Source organism: Polypterus senegalus, chromosome 12 (genome assembly GCF_016835505.1).
Source record: "Polypterus senegalus isolate Bchr_013 chromosome 12, ASM1683550v1, whole genome shotgun sequence".
In the NCBI taxonomy this organism is placed as follows: domain Eukaryota; kingdom Metazoa; phylum Chordata; class Cladistia; order Polypteriformes; family Polypteridae; genus Polypterus; species Polypterus senegalus.
Genome location: NC_053165.1, coordinates 152,573,950 through 152,595,678, shown reverse-complemented (window position 1 = coordinate 152,595,678; position 21,729 = coordinate 152,573,950). Strand labels below are relative to the sequence as shown.

The 21,729-nt window shown below is 40.9% G+C and overlaps 1 protein-coding gene across 6 annotated transcripts in view; it reads right to left on the bottom strand.

Moving 5' to 3' along the window:
* sema6dl (sema domain, transmembrane domain (TM), and cytoplasmic domain, (semaphorin) 6D, like) overlaps positions 1–21,729 on the bottom strand; it is a 476,052-nt gene that overhangs the window by 202,513 nt on the left and 251,810 nt on the right. For 5 of the 6 annotated variants that reach the window (XM_039770332.1, XM_039770338.1, XM_039770334.1 and 2 more), the window contains one exon: positions 14,603–14,675. The exons of the other annotated variant lie outside the window; for it this stretch is intronic. The gene's annotated coding sequence lies outside the window, so the exon portion shown is untranslated. The remainder of the gene's footprint in view (positions 1–14,602; positions 14,676–21,729) is intronic. 6 annotated transcript variants of the gene reach the window in all.

Sequence of the window (21,729 nt, the reverse complement as noted above, 5' to 3'; positions counted from 1 at the left end):
GGAGACTCAGCAAAAATGAATTCTCATCTCTGAAGCAATGGTGGGACGTCTCCAAGGTCCAAATTAAACTCTTTTGCCAGTTTTATTCTGAACATTCTTCTAGAAAGGTCACCATGGCCATTAAAGAACTGGAAGAGGACATTGGGATAATTCAAACCAAACTGGAAACCGGTTTTAATGCCAATTTGCTTGAGTCTCTAAAAGACAAAAAAGATTCTCTGAGGTCCCTGCTGGATGAACAGGTGAAGGCGCATTGTCAGGGGAGATTCCAGAATATTTCCCAAATAGACGCCCCTACGCAGTTTTCTTTTCATTGGAGAAGAAGGTTGCTCAGGCAAAAATCATTCACTGTCTGAAAACTGCAGATGGGACTGAAATGACGGAGACCGAGGAGATCCGGAATTTGCCTTCAAATTTTACAAAGACTTATTCTCTGCAGAAACAGTGGACTTGTCCTTCAAACACAGAAATTTTCTTTAATGACCTACCACAGCTGACTCCATCCACCAAGGAAGAACTCGACCTGCCACTATCACTGGAGGAGCTCACTAGAGCTCTTGGGAGTTTAAATCAGAACAAAGCCCCTGGGATCGATGGACTTCCCGTCGAATTCTACAAGTCCTTTTGGGATATCATGGGTAAGGACTTCCTGACTGTGTTTGTGGAGAGCATCAGGGATAAAGAACTTCCTGTGAGTTGTCGGAGAGCAGTTTTGACTCTTTTACCTAAAAAAGGGGATCTCTGCAACATTAAAAACTGGCGACGGTCAGCCTGCTCTGCTCAGACTATAAAATCTTTTCTAAAGCGTTGGCTCTTCGTCTGAGGACTGTCATGAACTGCTTGGTGGCCTTCGATCAGTCATACTGTGTCCCTGAACGATGTATTTTTGATAACATTTTCTTTGTGCGGGATTTGGTATCTGCTTCTGAGATTTTTGGTTTTAAGGCGGTCTCATCTCACTGGATCAAGAGAAGGCCTTTGACGGGTAGACCACCAGTATTTATTTACAGTTCTAGAGAGGTTTGGTTTTGGTGAGACCTTTCTAGGATATATTAAATTAATGTACACGAATGTGTTTAGTGTTTTAAAAATTAATGGAGGGTTGGGAGCCCCATTTTCTGTTACAAGGGGCATTCGTCAGGGGTGTGCACTCTCCGGTATGCTATACTCGCTGTCCATAGAGCCCCTGCTCCACAGACTTCGCCAATGTCTTCACGGCCTGTCATTGCCTGTGTGTCCCACTGCATCTTTTAAGGTGGTGGCATATGCTGACGATGTCACAGTTGTCATCACTGAACCTGATGATGTTGTCCTGCTGCAGGACTGTTTACAGGTGTTTCAAACGGTGTCATCTGCCAGGGTCAACTGGTCCAAATGTAATGCCTTTCTGATGGGCAACTGGGACTGTCCTCCCCCAAACCTCCCAAGTGGTCTAACATGGAACTCTAAGGTATTTAAACATCTGGGAATTTACATTGGGAAGTCTGGAGCCACAGCTGATAACTGGGAGGGCTTAATTGATCAAATTCAGGGGAGACTGAAGAAATGGAAATGGGTGGTCGCCAAGCTCTCTTTTCGGGGTAGGGTGCTTATTATTAATAATTTAATTGCTTCAATGCTTTGGCATAAATTTAGGTGTGCAGATCCTCCAGTTTGGCTTTTAAAAGAAATTCAGGGGATATTGCTGGATTTTTTTTGGGACAAACTTCATTGGGTTAAACGCAGTGTGATACATCTGCCTGTGGATGAAGGTGGTCAGGGCTTGGTGGACATTCTGAGTAGAATTGAAGCTTTTAGGCTGACAGATTTACAGCGTCTCTTGTATGCCCCTCAGCCTTTACTGTGGAGGAGTTTAGCATTCGCTTTTTTTCACAGGGTCGGAAATCTCAATTTTGATTGGCAACTCCTTTTCATTGATGTCAAGCGATTGGCAATATCTGTGCTGCCCACCTTTTACGCAACATGTTATTGATTTGGCACACCAAAACAAACAGAGTGGGTATTAATGTGGAGTCAGTCTTCTGGTTACTTGAAGAACCGGTAATATGGAATCCAGTCTTGGAGTTTGACTCGGTTAGTTTAAACTCACTGCTAATGAACAAAGGCTTTACCAAAGTAGCCAACTTTATTGATCCGTCAGCAACCAGTGGAAGTCTGGGGCAGCTGTGGCACATGAGCTCGGGATTAGGTCTGTCCGTCTTGGGGGGTCGATAATCAACAAACTTAAAGTCTCTTTAGTGCAATTGGGTGCAGGTCCTCTGTGTGAGGATTATATCTCTGGAGATCTCATAAAAGAGGCAGAACCTCCTGAATGTATCATTACAATTAAACCAAATGTAAAAGATTTTATCAGTTCTAATAACTCCATTTTAACAATTAATCACATAAATGGAATTTCTTTCCAAAATTTGTCAAAAAAAGAATTGTATGACTGGTGTCTTAAAGTGTCCCATTTTATGTATTTGAAAGACATGACTGATACCCTGTGGAGGAACACTCTGTGTCTGCATGACACGACATCTCCAGCATGGAGGACTTTATATAAACCGCCAATTGAGAAAAGAGTTGGGGACCTGCAGTGGAGGATCTACATGTGGCAGTAGCCACCAATTCATTTTTAAAAACCATTGGTGCCAGCACAACAGATCAGTGTCCATTCTGCCTTCAGAAAGAAACAGTTTATCATTTATTTCTGTATTGTACCAGATTACAACCACTGCTGCATTTTCTTGATTTATTGTTGATGGATTTGGGAATTATATTTAATAACCTCATTTATATTTTTGGAATGTCTGTGTCAAAACTTTGTAAAAGACAATGTTTACTTGGCAATTTTTTGTTAGGCCAGGCCAAGATGGCAGCGTTAAAACGAGAAGAAATAGAGATAAAGATCAGAAAACTACTGATGCTCTGTTAATGTTTAAGGTCCTCCTTCAAAGAAGATTGAGAATCGAATTTGAATATTTTAAACTTATTAATCAATTAGATATATTTAGAGAAATTTGGGCTGTAAATGATGTTTTATGCTCCTTGGAAGATGAATGTCTAGTCTTAAAGTATGAGTAGGAAAAGTGTGTTATTAAATGTTGTTTAATTTTGACTGTTAATTTAAATGCAATTATGTTATAATTGTTAATAAAGGTCTGTTTAAAATTAAAAAATTATCTATCTATCTATCTATCATATAGTGCCTTTCATATCTATCTATCTATCTATCTATCTATCTATCTATCTATCTATCTATCTATCATCATATCTATCTATCTATCTATCTATCTATCTATCTATCTATCTATCTATCTATCTATCTATCTATCTATCTATCTATAATATAGTGCCTTTCATATCTATCTATCTATCTATCTATCTATATATGTATATATATATATATATTTAATATATATATTTATTTTTTTTATAGTTTGCTCTTATTACTTGCCAGGGTTTGATTGTGAAATCCCCCTCTATTGGGCATTTTTGAAGTGCTTTAGGGACTGCGTGTTTTGGGACTCCCCTTGGGATCTATCTATCTATCTATCTATCTATCTATCTATCTATCTATCTATCTATCTATCTATCTATCTATCTATCTATCTATCTATCTATCTATCATGTAGTGCCTATGTCATACTATTCAGTAATATGGTATTAAATTACATTAACAACATGTACAATTTTAAACTATTGCAGTATTTTATATTACGACCTCACAGCGTGTGTATAAATAGCCATTGTAACACTGGTGCATAAAGTACACTGGGTGAGTACTGATGAGATGAGAAATGGTGCGAGTAGTTAAGGGTTAATAATTTATTCTTATAACTTCATAAAAATATAAATTACAGAAGAATCCTGTTAGACCCACTGAGACTGGGGTGGGAAATGTGCCCCCTACGGTGGGCCGAGGCCAATGGCTTCCCAAGATAAGCTTCGCTTGAGGCCCTGTGACCTTCAAGTGCACAATGTGGGGTGGAATTCATTTTTGCTGTTTCTTTTTCTTCAAAATGGTGGGCCACAAAATGTCAGGATTTAATACCAAACTGAAATGACTTTGTGACTCTGATGTGAGAGTTTGCATTCCGTGGCAGGACTTGCAGGCACATCTGAATATCTGAGAAAGTTTTGAATTAATGAATACAAAAGCTCCGACAATGACTGGTGCTGGAAATAAAGAAATTGGTGTTGGCGGCCAAAAAAGTGATTGGTGAAGGAGTGGAGTTTGACGTTTTCAGAAATTCTTACGAGTCATGGCGATGTGTTGGACAAACATGAAAGTACAGTTGTGCTGTACGTGTGGTACTACTATCACTATCAGTTATATAGTGCCTTTCACATCTATCTATCTATCCATCTATCTATCTATCTGTCTGTCTGTCTGTCTGTCTATCTATCTATCTATCTATCATGTAGGGCCTTTCACATCTATCTATCTATCTATCTATCTATCTATCTATCTATCTATCTATCTATCTATCTATCTATCTATCTATCTATTATACTGTATAGTGTCTTTCATATCTAAAAGTAAAAAGGTTCATTTTTATATTTTAATTCAGGAGAAGCGGTAGGAACAGCCGCCAGAAAAGGCCGTGTTAATTAGGTGTGGGACAAAGACCACCATGTTTACCTGTTACAGTTTTATTAAGGCAATAAAGGGAACGCAGTAACTGAAGAATCACCCAGAGGAGGACATTACTGGGAATGAGCGCAGGTCACTGATGGCCGTGCTGGCCCTTGTTAAGTCGCGTCAGTAGGCGAGGCATCACGTCTCATGCTGATACGGCAGACATTCCTCTCTCCATTCTTCCTCTGTCACTGAAAAATTAATTTAGGCTGATAAACAAAGGATTCCAATGGTTGTTTCTTTACAGATGGAGTAATGGTATCGTCCAGCTTCCAAACTGAGATCTGTAAGTATGGAATGAAACATAAGGCGCCTGCAGGCTGAAAACTCCAGGATTGGGGGGCCCCTTTATCTGGTCCCCCATATCTGAAAGCTCCCATCATCCTCCATCAAGCCCAAGCTTAGCTAACCTGGCAGCTTTAGCCTGAGTGAGTGGGCAATGCAGGGCAGTGTGCCGGCACCTCATCCTGATTGTGATCCAGCCTTGTGCCTGTCGCTGCCAGGACAAGTTCAGACCCCTATAACAATGAAATGGGATATTATAAAAGAAAATGAAACAGAGAACAAAAGTAGTGCAAGGAGCACATAAAGGGCTGTAAAGAAACATGTCCAGCGTCTCCATACCACTTCATACAAACTCCCTGAATGACTCACATGATACTTTGAGTTAGCACTGAAGAACAAACCTGACACGCCATGTAATGCTGCTTCATTGAGACGCCATCCATGTCAGCACTACCACCCTAATGGCTAATAAAACAATTAAGCCGTCTGCAGCCAAGAGTAAAAAGCACTGGATGTGTCTGTGATGGGCTGGGGGACAGCAGTTTAGGACGACATCTTGTTTATGTGTAAATAAAGTCAAAAGGAAGACGGGAAAACTTCAACATTTTACTGCAAGAGGCGTCGTTTATGGAGTGTGAATGTTTTTATAGCCCAGGGAAAAGTGACACTGACTAGCAAAGACAAAGACAAATCGCTGAGAAATAAGACGGAGAAACTCTGCTGACCTGCAACCTCTCTGTGGCTTCGAAAAGCCTGCCTGGCATCTTCAGAGACTGACACGACAACCTCTGAGGGCTTCTTTACAGAAGAGCGGGCAGCTTAAGGCACGCGGGCATCCATCCACAGTGGCAACGACGATTACAATCAAACAGGACACACTTTAACTTTAATAGCACCTAAAACTCAGAACTAAAGGGAAAAAGGGAAAGTGGAGGAGGAGAGGGAGAGAATGGAGTCAGTCGCCATTGTGGGCCGTCGAGTCCCAAGAGAAAACGCTCCGCATATCCACTGTCATCTGCGCCGAGAAATAAGAGGGGACACAGGTGAGGAGCACGGTGGTCCGAGAAAACTCACAGTTCACAGTTTAGTACCTCATCATCATATAGGGTCTTTCACTTTCTATCTATCTATCTATCTATCTATCTATCTATCTATCTATCTATCTATCTATCTATCTATCTATCTATCTATCTATCTATCTATCTATCTATCTGTGATATAGTGTCTTATCCATCATATAGTATCTTTTACATCTACCATCTATCCACACTGTGCTGCCATTTTGTTAAAGGGCAGTTAATTATAAAGTGACCTTCATGTTATCTATCTAATATATAGTGCCTTTCACTTCTGTCTATCTATCTATTATATAGTGCCTTTCATATCTATCTATCTATCTATCTATCTATCTATCTATCTATCTATCTAATATATAGTGCCTTTCACTTCTGTCTATCTATCTATTATATAGTGCCTTTCATATCTATCTATCTATCTATCTAATATATAGTGCCTTTCACTTCTGTCTATCTATCTATTATACAGTGCCTTTCACATCTCTTTCTACCTTATAGTTCTACGTCTTGTAAAACATTTACTTTGACCTAACCGTGATGTCGACTGCGTTTCTGCCTTGTTTTTAATGCACGTCCATAAACTAATCTGTCAGCGGCGGATCTCGTCTTTGGTGTGCCGTAGACTTGCTCTGCGCTTTCCACATGAGCCCAGTTTGGTTCGAGCTCTGAAATGCGGACACAGCCTCGGTGTGTTTGGGCTCCCCAGTGGTCTCCAGAGCAGTGTGACCACACACACACACCCCACAGGGTCCAGTCCATGACACACGTCCTGCAGCAGATGTGCATTAACAGACACCAGCCCAATAAAGTAGGAATCTCCGTTTCAGTTTTTAGAATTCGTTCTTTTCATTTGTTTCAAAGCAGAGTCTCAAGCTGTTCATTACTGCTAAAGTAATTAAGTGGACACAGACAGAACACAGAGCAGTGCCAATCGCCGCCCTGCACTATTACTGTGCCCAGACATAATGGGGCACTTTTGCTGAAGGTCAGACTATCAAAAAACATTTAATCACACAAACAAAACACTTCATGCATTCAAGCACATTTGGGAAGAGAGCAACAACGAGTGAATTGTGTGCCCTTGAACACGACAGATCAATCTTGGCAGGCCGTATCTGTTACCCACCCTAACAAAAGGATAGGTGTCTGTCTGTCTGTCTGTTTGCGTCTCTGTCCAGTTGCTAGGCCTCTGTCATTCCAACACATGGCACATCACAAACATTAACATTGCTTTTACAAATCCAACACCAAATGGCACATAAGAGAGACATTCAGTATGCATCACATTAGTCATAGAGTATAGGCAGTTGTAGGTAAGTTTTTAAAGAAAGGTTTAGTGAAAAGTCAAAACAAACAGTTCACACAAAAATAGAGAAAAAAGTTGTGAATTAAAAGGGCAAAAAGGAAAAAAATGCTTCTTCTTTAAACTTAACTTCCCCTTGTTAATCTCTTTGCTTTAGTTAATACATTCAGTCCGTTCTATACATACGGCGCTGCACGTTACGTTACCTACTGCTGGGCACGGATTGAAACTGTGTGTGTGTGTTCGCCAAACCTTACCTACCTACGTACGTCAAGGCAGGTCACTAACGGAGACTAACCTGTAGTCAGAGAGACCAGAAATAGCTAGAATATTCTATTTCAATTCAGCTTGTGGGGGTTATAATAAGACCACCCATAGACTGTGCACTAATATATAGGCAAACATTTAACATAACTAAGAATATACGTCTATCAACTTAACATATCCTTAATAACTAAGAAATGGCTCTTACAAGTCATTCCAGTACAAATAATAATAATAATAATTCTCAAATTGGTGTTACACAGAACACGTGTGTGAAAAAATGAAACAATCATAAAGGCATTAGGGCCGCACTTGTTAGCAGAGGTCAATGTCATTCCAGTTATAATCCGTGTTGCCAGGTCTGTGGTTTTCTCACCCAGTTGGGTTATTTCTGACCATCGTCTGTGGGATTTTTTGGGTAGCGTTACGTTTTGGGTTACAATTTTTAAGATGAATGTGGTTTTTGGGCTATTCCCCCCTCATTTTAATCACATTTTTTCCGCTGCTATTTCCACTTGTGTGTGTTCTTTACTGCTGTAAAATCTCCGAGGGTGACCCCCGCCCCCCCATTGTGTGACGGTACATATGTCACTCTGGATTATATCTGAGGGGACCCACCCAGGCTTTGATGGTTTGTTCCTAACCCCCTCTTTTTGTCACTGCCCCCCACTTTCCATTGTGTCAATTTGTCAAATTTTTTGGGGGGGGGGGCAAATTTGCTATCCTGGGGCTATGCATTTTTTAAGGACCTGGCAACCCCGGCTCTAATCCACCTTAATAAAAGGGTAAGTGTCTGTGTGTCCCGTCCATCCGCTTGCTGTTTCTCTGTCATTCCAGGAGAGGGCGCATCCCAAACATTATTAGCAAAAAAATACATTGCATTTGTCATTCCAACAGATGGCACATCATAAACAGTAACACTGCTTTTACGAATGTCATACAGTAGAGACAGATGCATTCCATGAGCCACTCCAACAGATGGTGCATCACAAACACTGGAGTAATGCATTTTCTCATTTTAAAAAATGTTTGTGATGTGCCACCTGTTGGAAAGACTAATGCAATGATACATTAACAATACATTAACACTGAGGTCTACATTGATTGCTTAGATTTCAACCTGTCTAAGATGAGAAGCACAGCTAGTTGAAAATAAAAGTACCAAAAAATCAAACTACCAAGTAGTGTTTTATTATATAAATACGTATGTAGAAGGGTTTCAATCAGCTATTAATGCTCGTCTCTAGTTCTGGTTCATTGCTACCATTACACGCTGCAGCATCAGAAGGACTGGATGTCCCAGGATGCTCTGCGGCACTTCATTTATAAATTAGATTTTTAATTACAATTTTTTTTTTTTTTTGATACTCAATTTAAAGTTCTTGTAGTGCTTGTTTAATGAGTCGTGTTCATGAAAGTGTTCCAATGGAGCTGGAGTGATGAGCGACGGTGCCTGGAGTTCGTGTCCTGGGCTGAGCTGAGCAGTGACGGCGATACTGGGAGTCTAATAGCCTAACGTTTAGTTTACATCTCTGCAGTTTGTCAAATACGCCGTTTTTAAATGGAGACCTACAGTAGCAGTGTGGACGGAATCTTACCTGAAAATGAGATTTGGTTTGTAGTGTGCGATGGGCTGGCGCCCTGCCCGGGGTTTGTTTCCTGCCTTGCGCCATGTGTTGGCTGGGATTGGCTCCAGCAGACCCCTGTGACCCAGTAGTTAGGATATAGTGGGTTGGATAATGGATGGATGGTTTGTAGAGTTGTGTTTGACTGAACGTTAAGACTCCTGGAACAATATTCTCTGGGCATAGAAGTGGAGTTGAGTCCACCTGATGTGTCTCTACTTTAGACCACAAAACCGGTTTGGCAAAACTACTACGCGAAGTTCACACCACCCATACCACAAACTAACCTTCAACGTGATTACCTGGGGCTGATGTGCACCTATAGGACCAGATGCCTCAAAATCTGACAGCTAAATCAATGGCGGCCACTCGATCAGGCCACACGCCCTAACTTCAGAACACAACAGCAAATTAACAAGTCAAAGAATCGAGGATTTGGCCGGGGCTACTCAACATCCAGACCAGTGGAAACTCCGCAGCCTCCTTAGCGTTACGTTTACCCCCAGCGTCAAAAACAGAAGATGCTCTTAATATGATGACGTTACCAGGGGGCGTACCACCACCCTAACCCGGACACAGACAGGCAGGACACACACAACACCTGGTTTATTTATAATAAAACTGCACAAACCACCAACACAGCAATACACAGTCCATTCCCTTCTTTGCCAACCGCCTCCACTGCCATGCTCACCACCTGTGGTCCTGCTGGAAACCAGGGAGGGGCTGCCCGGGGGAGAATCTGTCCCAGAAATCTCTACTCTCTCCCCTGGTCTTTCCACACTCTCGGTGTCCCAGCCAGGCAAGAATTCCGTCCGCCCGCCACAATATAAAATATGTTATTACATGAAACGTTTAAATACTGTGAAGACACCTTGTATACTCGAGCTAAAAACCACAAGTCGAAGGCTTCCTCTCTCCACCGCACTACGCTCCTCCAGCTGAGCGCTGCCATCTTGTCTCCCAGCTCTGACTCGCTTGGATAAGGCAGAACAGTCCCTTATAATGAGGACCCGGGAGGACTTACGGTGCCAGGGCTGGTGCCCATTGGAAGCACTTCTGGGTCACACAGAAGCTTCACGTAAAGAGAGTACATCTCCCCACAGTGCCCTCTTGTGGCACCCATAGACCCCAGCTGGGCTGCGCTGCCAGTCTACAATTCCCAGAATTCACTTTTTGGTTCCCAAATGGGCGCCGATATCGACAGCTGCTGCCATCTGGTGACCCTGGGGGAATAATCACCCCCCAGAAACGGTCCTTCCATGAGCTCCTCTTCTATCCTGGCCTGGGATGGTGTTACACATATTTCCAGTCGGGATGCTTGTCCATTTATTTGGGGCTTCCCACCCGGGTAGGGCTGGGCTGTGCGTCCATCCATCTGGGGAGCCTTGTCCTTCCCTCTCTCAGCTGGGCTGCCTTTCTGTCTACTTGGGGCTTCCCATCCTGGTAAAGTATCTTCCCAACTCCTTGCTGACATGCCCATCCATCCCGTGTGCCAACTACAATACCTAAACATTAACATAAATACAGCTGGAGGTCTGTCGAGTGGGCACCGCTGTAGTAACACCTATCATTCATATGACATTAAACAACAGTCACCAACAGACAGACAGTCACCAACGCACAGCCCGGTGTGGCAGTTGGGACAGCAGACGCCGTTTCATTGTGTATTTTTCGCACTTTTTTTCTGTTGCTTGCACGTGAGAGGGTAGAATTTTAACAACCTGAACCAAACGATTGACAACAACAACAACATTTATTTATATAGTGCATTTTCATACAGACAATGTCGCTCAAAGTGCTTGACGAGACCCTTGTGTTATCGTTGGCTACCACGGCGTGAGGCTTAGTAACTTCAGCATCTCCCCTTGACACGAATGACATCTACTGCATTGTGAACAGTGCACTGGGGGGCTGACGCCTTTCCTCTCCTTTAACTTGATTACAGTAATTTTTGGCATCCAAATTCACTGGACATATCATGGCGGCTCAGTCACACAGTGCCATATAGATGAGTTTCACTTCTTGTGTCAACGTCCCATTCACATTGGCGTCACCATCGCTTGATTCGACTAACAGATCAGTTTCAGATTTGTTCTAAAACTGGCTTTACAGCTTCTGGTTTACATGAAGGCTCCGCCCCACTCATGAATATGGATGAGTTACCTTCGAGGTGCAAAATGCATAGAAATACAGATGATTTTTTGTAGCCTGATGTTATTTCATCTACTAGATGGCAACAAAATACTGTAATGAGATTTATTAGGGCTTAACCACGTAAAGCGGACCATTACACGTCACCCTGAGTCCGACTCAGGAATAACCGCAATTACATTCACACTCAAGGTTAACGCAAAGGAAGTTAAGAGGGCTACACAGGAGAGAAGTGAAGCAGCACTGAGCCAAAGAGACGGAAAAACAGAAACGATGACTTGAAGGATCTGCTAGTGAAGGCGAAGAAAAGCCACTGAGTCACAGGGTGAAGCGCAGGCCGTTTTATTAAGTCAATAATGAAAACATAAAATGTGTTATGTGCTGTTTGTCACCGGAGGGTTTGATTAATTTAACTTCAGGACTTGGAGAGGACTTGTTGATTACGTCCTGACATGTTAAACCACAGAGCTGACAGAAGGCGTACTTTGCTATTCATGTGATTGTATATTTGGGTCTGCAAAATGTTTCGTTTTCATTTGTATCTGCTCACAATCTGTGACAAATGCTGAAATATGTCACGCTCATCTGTTTTCTGAGTATCTTCTGGTCACACATGGTTTGTATGCTGTTATATTTTTGGAAAAAAAAAATAATAACAACATTAACATATGCATGAGGTGCTGCTGAGTCAGAGAAAGCTGAAGGATTCAAATACTTTCTTGCGTTAGTCACAAATTTAAAAAGTGAAGGGAGGCGCACAAAGGCCAGAACTCTGTGGAGGCCACGTCAGCTCAAATCAGCATGGCCGGTCCACCGACTACATCAAATAAGAGAGTTAGAATGCACAAAGGAAAGGGGTGACAACCAGGCCAGACAGACATCACGATGACCAAATGACAGAAGAAAGAAAAAGGAACAAACTGTGGCCTCTGATGTCTACAAGAAAGACTGCAGATATACAGCAGCGCTTCTGAGGAGGCTGATAAACAAATAAATATATAGTCTACTGTCTGTGATAATACGGTGTATAGCGCCTTTCACATCTATCTAATACTGTAGATAGTGTCTTTCATATCTAATTACCTATCTATGATCATACTTTATATAGTGCCTTTTATATCTAGTTATCTAAAATACCATATGTAAGTACCTTTTCTATCTCTATCTATGATAATACTGTATATACTATGTTTGATATCTTTTTATCTATGAAAATATATAACTCTTTTCATGTCTATTTACCTATGATAATACTATTTATTGTGCCTTTCATATCTACCTATGGTAATACTATATATAGTACCTTTTATACCTCTATATATGATTACACTATATATAGAAAGGCATAAATAGTGTCTCTCATATCGAATTATCTATATAGTGCCTTTTAAATCTCTATCTATGATTATACTGTATATAATGTTTCACATATCTAATTATCTATCTATGATAATACTATATATAGTGCCTTTCATAAATGTGATAATACTGTATATAATGCCTTTCATATCTATTTATCTATCTATCTATCATATAGTGCCTTTCACCTATCTATCTATCTATACAATACAATACAATTTATTTTTTGTATAGCCCAAAAACACACAGGAAGTGCCGCAATGGGCTTTAACAGGCCCTGCCTCTTGACAGCCCCCCAGCCTCGACTCTCTGAGAAGACAAGGAAAAACTCCCAAAAAAACCTTGTAGGGAAAAATGGGAGAAACCTTGGGAAAGGCAGTTCAAAGAGAGACCCCTTTCCAGGTAAGTTGGGCGTACAGTGGGTGTCAAAAGAAGGGGGTCAATACAATACAATACACAGAACAGAACAAATCCTTAATACAGCATAATAATAAAAATTTTAGAAGTACGGAGCAGAATTTAACAGTATCTATCTATCTATCTATCTATCTATCTATCTATCTATCTATCTATTATATAGTGCCTATCTATCTATCTATCTATCTATCTATCTATCTATCTATCTATCTATCTATCTATCTATCTATCTATCTATCATATAGTGCCTTTCATATCTATCTATCTTATAGTGCCTTTCATATCTATCTATCTATCTATCTATCTATCTATCTATCTATCTATCTATCTATCTATCTATCTATCTATCTATCATATAGTGCCTTTCATATCTATCTATCTTATAGTGCCTTTCATATCTATCTATCTATCTATCTATCTATCTATCTATCTATCTATCTATCTATCTATCTATCTATCTATCTATCTATCTATCTATCATATAGTGCCTTTCCCCTGTACTTATAACACCTCAGATAAATGCACAACACAATGGGCGTCGTCCTGCTGTTTTTAGATGATTTCAGCGACTGAGGACGCCCTGTCCCACCATCAGAAGGTTCCAGCGCGCCGTTCCTTTATGAAGTGTGCAGTCACTGGGCTCTAATGATAATATCAGCATTACTTGATGAGGTTGGAGCCGAGTCACTAGTTCATCTATTGTATAAATTGGAATCGTGCCTGATTTAACCACAGTTGGCATGCTGCTTTGCATTAGCACACCGTGGTTTAATGAAAGTGTGCCGCGTGCTTTGGTTTTTAAGCACTGACTTATTAATTTGTGCACATTTGATCCACGAGTTGTACGGCCATCCTGAAGCCTTGTGCCTCGTTCTGCATCCTGAATATTTATTGCCGCCTATTGCAACTTGCAAACAAAAAAAGCTATTTGTCTAGCAGTAATCTGAGATTTGTAGATAAGCTGTGAAATCAGAATTCAGAACCAGCTGGGAAAATCTAGAAATGTTAAATTCAACGAGTAAACAGGTTTTTTTTTTGTTTTAGGTTTGTTTTAGGCTTCTTGTTGTTATAAGTGCTGGTTGGCAGTTTAATCCTCAAACTGAGTTTGCTTTCCATTTTTTTTCCAACTAGACAATAGCAATTACTGCAGCTGTGCATATATCTGTCTGTAATCTGCCAGGTTTAGAAAGAGATAAAAGAGAAAACAACAATGCAGACAACAAAAGCATACTGAGTTACAAAAACAATCTTGAGATTCGAGAAGAAGAGAATATTCCTGTGATGTAACCTGAAGCCGCTGGCCCTCCATAACATGTTACAGCCATCCTTCAGTCAGAGTGAAGTCAAGTCCAAAGGCGAGCACTCCACACTCCGTCAGCCATTCTTCATTTACTTAAATCTTTACTTGGCAGGCCCCTTCATGACACAGATCTACGTACAGACATACAGCACATGCATAACATAACATTAGCAGGGAGCATCATTGTGGACTTACCAAGACGTGCATGGAGTCACCACGAAATCAGCCTGAGCCCAACAAGATGGAGAATCGGCCAGCAAGTAGAATTCTGCAGAAAAGAAAAATGGCTGAGGTTTGTGCTCGGCTGATGGCAGACTGACCAGCTTTCACCTTTTTACTGCCTTAGGCAAAGCTGTGAATGGTGCCCGACCACCCCCTATGGTTTGAGTGAATTGATCAGCAGCAGAAAGGTGGGACACGAGAGGGACTGGGGAGAGCAAAGAGGGCTGGGGTACAAAACGGTGCCTTAGCAATTTGAGAACATTGAGGGGGATGGCTGATGACTTTATAGAAAACGTCAGCCTGATGTGAAGGCCTCGCGCTCGAGGGGCGCCATTTCAGGACACACTGTTAGTGGGTTTTATTCATTTTGTGTGTAATGTTAACCACTTCCTCAGCACATAATCATCATACGCTTTATAAAAATGCGTAGCTCTTTATTTAAACTGCCAGCCAAACAGGCAGCTTACAGTGATGGTGACAATCTGATTATCATCTTACAGAGGCAGCTCCATAAACATTTACATTTCATGTACAGTACCGAAGCAATTTGACAAACTCAATATAATCACAGCACTCAATGAAACTGAACTATAATGATAATCTTTATATATTGTGACGCGTGAGTCCCTGTCTTGCACCCCAAAACATGAGGCTGAGTCTCAGTATTTTAGCAAAACCAGCTTTATGCAGCTTGAAGCAGGAACAGATCGGTTATTTATTGTACTGGGATCTACCGCCTTCTGATACACGGACAAAACAGTCAGGCAGAGTTGTGACCGGGTTAGTCCCCTGCCTTTATAATGTTCTCTGCATCCCCCATTGACGACAGCCGCTCATAGCACGACCGCGGTCGACTCAGATTTGTTTTCATGGTGAACCACTGCAGCGCTGGGAGCCTGTGGGTGACCCGGCAACGGATAAACTGTCTTCCACAGAGGCCGCGATAGTGCTTCGGGACGCTCTTCGACATGTTGTCCCGTTGGCGGGAGTCCCAAAAGAGTTTAGAAACCTTACAATATATATCAGTTATAAAGTGCCTTTCATATCTATCTATCTATCTATCTATCTATCTATCTATTATATAGTGCCTTTCATATTGTGACATGTGAGTCCCTATCTTGTACCCCAAAACACGAGGCTGAGTCTCAGTACCTTATTAAAAACAGCTTTATTCAGCTTGAAACAGGAACAGACCAGTTATTTATTGGATCTACCGCTCTCCGATACACAGACACAGGAGTCAGGCAGCATCATGGCTAGGTTAGTTCCCTGCCTTTATAATGTTCCTGACATCGGCCATTGATGACAGGCGCTCATAGCATGTCCGCGATTGACTCAGATCTGCTTTATCTATCTATCTATCTATCTATCTATCTATCTATCTATCTATCTATCTATCTATCTATCTATCTATCTATCATATAGTGCCTTTCATATCTATCTATCTGTAATATAGTGCCATTCATAAGTATCTATAGTCCCTTTCGTAGCTATCTTTCTGTGATATAGTGCCTTATTTATCTTTTAGTATATTTTATATCTACCAATGTACATATCATACAGTGCCTTTCACATCTGTCTAACTCATTCATATTGTTGCTGTGGTGCCTTTAGCACGGTATAAGAATTCAACTCAAACCACTACAGCACTGTGCTGCCATTTTGTTAAAGGGCCTTTCAGATCTATCAGTCAATTATAAAGTGACCTTGATATTAGTCTATTATTATGAGACTTTTATAATCATCATAATATTATCTTTTCTGTCTGTCTATCTATATATAGACAAACAGAGAGATAAGGCACTATATGATAGATAGATAGATAGATATGACAGGCACTATATGATAGATAGATAGATAGATAGATAGATATGAAAGGCACTATATGATAGATAGATAGATAGATAGATATGACAGGCACTATATGATAGATAGATAGATAGATAGATATGACAGGCACTATATGATAGATAGATAGATAGATATGACAGGCACTATATGATAGATAGATAGATAGATAGATAGATAGATAGATGTGGCAGGCACTACTAGATCATACATAAGTCACAATACTCTGTACAGTGCATTTAAATAGCTTTATAGAACAGGTTGGTTGACAGAGAAGATGATTTAAGTGCTTGGCCCTTATTCATTTCCAAGCTGGTTTCCTCACCTCTAAAACATCTAAAACATTTTTCACGTCCGAATTACAGCGAGGCTAAGCCTCTCCCTGAGCCATTTTAGAATGTGAAACACGTTTATTTTTTATTTCAGTGCAGTAAATGTTTGTCATCAAGGCTGTCGGAAACAATGGAGTAATCTTTGGAAGCTCAGCTTTCTTGTGTGTTTTTTCTTCATTATGATTGCGTTCACCCTGTACAGTGACGCTGTGACACGAGCTTTTGATGACATTTTTGGTGCCATTTGTTTCTTAATGGTTCCAAGATGGCTCATAACCTGCCGACAACCTTGTCATTTGTACCTCAGTCTCAATATCCGGCTGCTTAAAAAAACCAAAGCTAATCTATTTAAAAGATTTAAAAGAACAAACAAATGCAGGAAATAAAGAGACTCCTGTGCACTAAAACCTGCAGTACCTCGAGTGTATTTCAGAATTTCAAAGAAAAGCAAAAAGCTGGGATTTCCAATGGAGCACCGGGTCAAGCCTCCTGATTAAAGGTGGCCTGAACAGTAAAGGGTAGAGAAAAACCAAGCGACCCCTCCGGCACTCCACAACCAACACTGGACCCTTACACTAGGAAATTACCTGCTTGCTTTCTTAGAGGTGGGAGATATAAGGCAAGCAGAATTAAAAAAAGAATGAATATGCTGAGCAGTGTTTGGGCAGAAAAATATAGAATATTGAGGGTGTGTGGCATAGCGGCTAAGGCTGTGGGTTCAAATCCCACTACTGACACCACTGTGTGACCCTGAACTCCAGCTGGAAAAACAGAAGAAAAGTAGCCAGCTGTATCTCAAACATTGCAAGTCACCTTGGATAATGGCATTAGACAAACAGGCATTAGACAAAGGCATTAGACGTAATCTATAATAATAAAAGGCAAAGCCCTCACTCACTCACTCACTGACTCACTCACTGACTCACTGACTCATCACTAATTCCCCAACTTCCCGTGTAGATAGAAGGCTGAAATTTGGCAGGCTTATTCCTTACAGCTTACTTACAAAAGTTAGGCAGGTTTCATTTGGAAATTCTGCACGTAACGGTCATAACGGTCGATAACGGTCGACAACGTCCGCCATGTTGAACTTTCTTATTTATGGCCCCATCTTCACGAAATTTGGTAGGCAGCTTCCCTGCGCTAACCGAAACCGATGTACTTACTTATTTCATTGGTATGACGCCACTGTCGGCTGCCATATTGAATTTTCCAAACGTCACTAATTCTCCAACTTCCCGTGTAGGTAGAAGGCTGAAATTTGGCAGGCTCATTCCTTACAGCTTACTTACAACAGTTAAGCAGGTTTCATTTTGAAATTCTATGCATAACAGTCATAACGGTCAACAATGTCCGCCATGTTGCACTTTCTTATTTATGGCCCCATCTTCTCGAAATTTGGTAGGCGGCTTCCCTGCGCTAACCGAAACCAATGTACGTACTTGTTTCGGTGGTATGATGCCACTGTCGGCCATCATATTGAACTTTTAAACAGTCTTTGTTACTTATAGGCCCATCTTCAAGAAATTTGGTACGCGGGTTCCCAACACTAACTGAATCCTACTTACGTACATATATACGTCCATAGCCTGCAGCTCGGTCACCGTGTGAGGCGGCGTTGGGTCCCCCATCCCAACGCCTCCCACGTTGTTGGCTGCCTGCCTATATAAGGCCATCCGTTGCTCCAGTCTCTACATTCCCTTCCTTGCTTCGCCACGGGATTCACGTCTCCCTGCTGATAACTACAGCCTTTTTATTTAATCCACGGCTTCTCCGCTGTTTTATTGTTCATTTATTACGATTATAGTTATTGTGTAGGTATTTTAGACTTACTTTACATTGTTCAGGTACCCATTTCCTTTATCGTTACAACCCCCATTAACATGTCTATCGAGGTGATCACCATCGATCAAAGAACTATCACTTACCGAGTGGTGTTCATGCCGGAGATGGCACCTACCTTTTCCATTCTCTGTGTTACATATTGCACGGCCATATCAGGCTCACTCTTGATATCCGGAGGAACATTGTGTCTTATGTATTGAATGACTGGGACAGGTTCAAGGTGTGGACTGATGACGGTACAGGAGATAATTAGACTACACAGGAGCACTAGAAGAGTGAAATGCTTAAGCCCTTCACCTATGGTTCTGCATGTGAGTTGATGGCTGCCGCTTAATTGTTTGGTTGTCGCTTTCAAGTGTACCAAAATGGCCAAATATTTTACACCTTTCGACAACCGCCAATAGACTCACAGGTGACGACTTCAGTAGTGGACACTTTGATGTTTATGAATGTTTAAACTCTCAAAAGCTGGATGCGATTTTATCGATGAAACCGGTTGTATACTCACAACGCTTGACAGATGGCGAATGTCACTTCAACACAAATCCTGCAAATACTGTCGTAATTGAAACAAACCATGAAACTCAAACCGATTATGACAGCAGCAATCCAAGCTTTGAGATTTGAAACAAGATTACTGTTCACATGGCCAAATGTACGTTGCATGCTCAAGAGTAAGCTCAGCGCACAGCTTGGTCAGATTACAACCGGAGGGCCGAACTCACAATGTGGTATACAAAGAGATCCTTAACAAATAATTATTGGCATATTTTCCCTCAGTTTAAAAAGGTTAAATTTTCTTCTTAATAAAAATTTTAATGCAGTACTTCGCCGCTGCGTAGCGCTGGTATTTTGCTAGTATATATATATATATATATATATAGATAGATATAGATATATATATAGATAGATATATATATAGATAGATATAGATATAGATATGAGAGCAACACTCATATCAATGACAAAACAATTACATTAACAATCATGTTACATTATTTATAAAATTTTTCCTTTTCTTTTTCATAACTTCTTTAACACACTACTTCTGCGCTGCGAAGCGCGGGTATTCTGCTAGTAATAATAATAATAGTAATAATAATATCACCTTGCTATTTGAGACTCTGGCTCCTCTAGGTTGGAACAAGGCAGGTTTCCTCACCTCTAATGAAATTTCTTGCAGTTGGGATGAATCATCATTTGGACACAGCAGTGGTGTGTTTCAGCCTGGGATTTTTCCTTACGCATATACTGTATTTACCATTATTTATTTTATAATCATCATTTTTCATTATTATTTTTTTAAGTAATTTACAGTATGGTGTCTTATTAGGTACTATTTATGTTCTATCACTTTTACTGTTCATTCATTTCTTGTACTTTGTGGGTGGAGCCCCAGAGAGGCAGGGCCACTGTGACATCACTGCTACTGGCTCCTCCCTCTGCCTTTGTATTGAGGTCAGAGAGGAGGAGCCAGCAGTGGATTATTGAAGGTGTTAGGAGGTTATCATGTTTATTGGTTATCTCTCATATTTTGTTTATTTTTCTTCCCTTTCTTCTTGGAACTCCTGTTAGATTTTGTACTGGTTTTTAGACAAACCCCTTTTTACCTTCTATCTTTGTTTTTTTTTAATACTTTTTCAATAAATTCTCAGTTTATAATGATACTGTGTTTTAGGATGTCTCAAAAAGCCAGAGGTTTACAGTCATCCTCTCCCTTGTAGGACATTATTTGTGTATTTCTGGGAGATTTGTGACATTTTGAAGTTTAATAGCCCGCTCCCCATTTTGGGGGGCCTGTGTGTACCGTCCGCAAAAAGGGCAGTCAGCTCAAAAATGAAAAACAGCAGGAGAAAGAATGACGTCAAGGGGTAAAGCAAAGCAAAGGTCAGAAACGTAAGTCAAAGGAGACAAAACCTCAGGGCCACTTTGAAAGTCAAAACATGGCGGAGATAACCAATAATCACAAATTGAAGGAAAGTAAATCACTCAGTTTGCACCAATCTTGAACACTGGTGCCTGTTTTGGCTGGCGTGTGTGATGTTCTGTACCCACAGCCCACAGGCACAACCTTCTATTCCGGGCACATCAGCAGTCATAACTGAGATGGACCAGGGCGAGTGAGCAGACAAGATAGACTTTTTGTTCAAAAGCCAAGCAGTGTTTCTTAAATGATGAGGATTAAAGTGTTGAATAAATAAGTGCAAGACAGTGCATTTCAATAAATAATTGAATAAATAAATCTTTAAAATCATAAAATAATCAGTGTCCAATAAATAATGAATAAATTAATAATTTTAAACTGACCACTCTCCTGCCTGATTCGTTTTCCCTCCAGAGTCAGGACATGCAGCCCACTACATCCCAGCCCACCATGCAGACCCAGCTGTTGGTAACCCACAGCTCCCAGGACACCTTGCCCTTCTCCAGATGTCACCATATTGTGGCTCTACCTCGGTGCCCACGGCCTCTCACTCTGTCTACATCTACCTGAATGCCAACCCAGACTGGAAGGTCCACTGGGCCACCGGTCCCACTCCCTTTGAAGTGCTCAGCAGAGCCGATGCTTCTGTCCTGCACACCACTGAGGAACTCTCATCGATCCCAAAAGTCTGAGTGAGCGGTCACTTTCTCACTTTCTCACTTTCTCTCTTCTTCTTTAATGTTTCCTCAGGTTGGTTAGGAAACGCAGTGCTAGGGATTTAGCTGGTGTGTATTTTTTTTGATCCTTGACCTGTTCTACTGTTTTCTGACCAATCTTTGGATTCTCTTTTGGGATTTGGTCATTTTTAGAACTGCGTTTTGGAGACGCTGTTAGATGTGCTCTTTGAAAGGCAAACGCTGATCTCTAATCTTTACATTTGTTGCACCCTTGGTGAAAGGAGCAAGGTATGCAATTGATTATATGTTATTTCATTTATTCCTTTATTCTGTTTCTTTGTAAAATGTAAAAAAAAATGTCTGTTTCTATTTTTTGTTTCTAGTTTGCACGGTGCTCGTGACGATATAACAACGTTAATAAAGAACGTAAAGTCTGAGACGTGAATAAAGATAAAGACGCCGGTCTGCAGATCT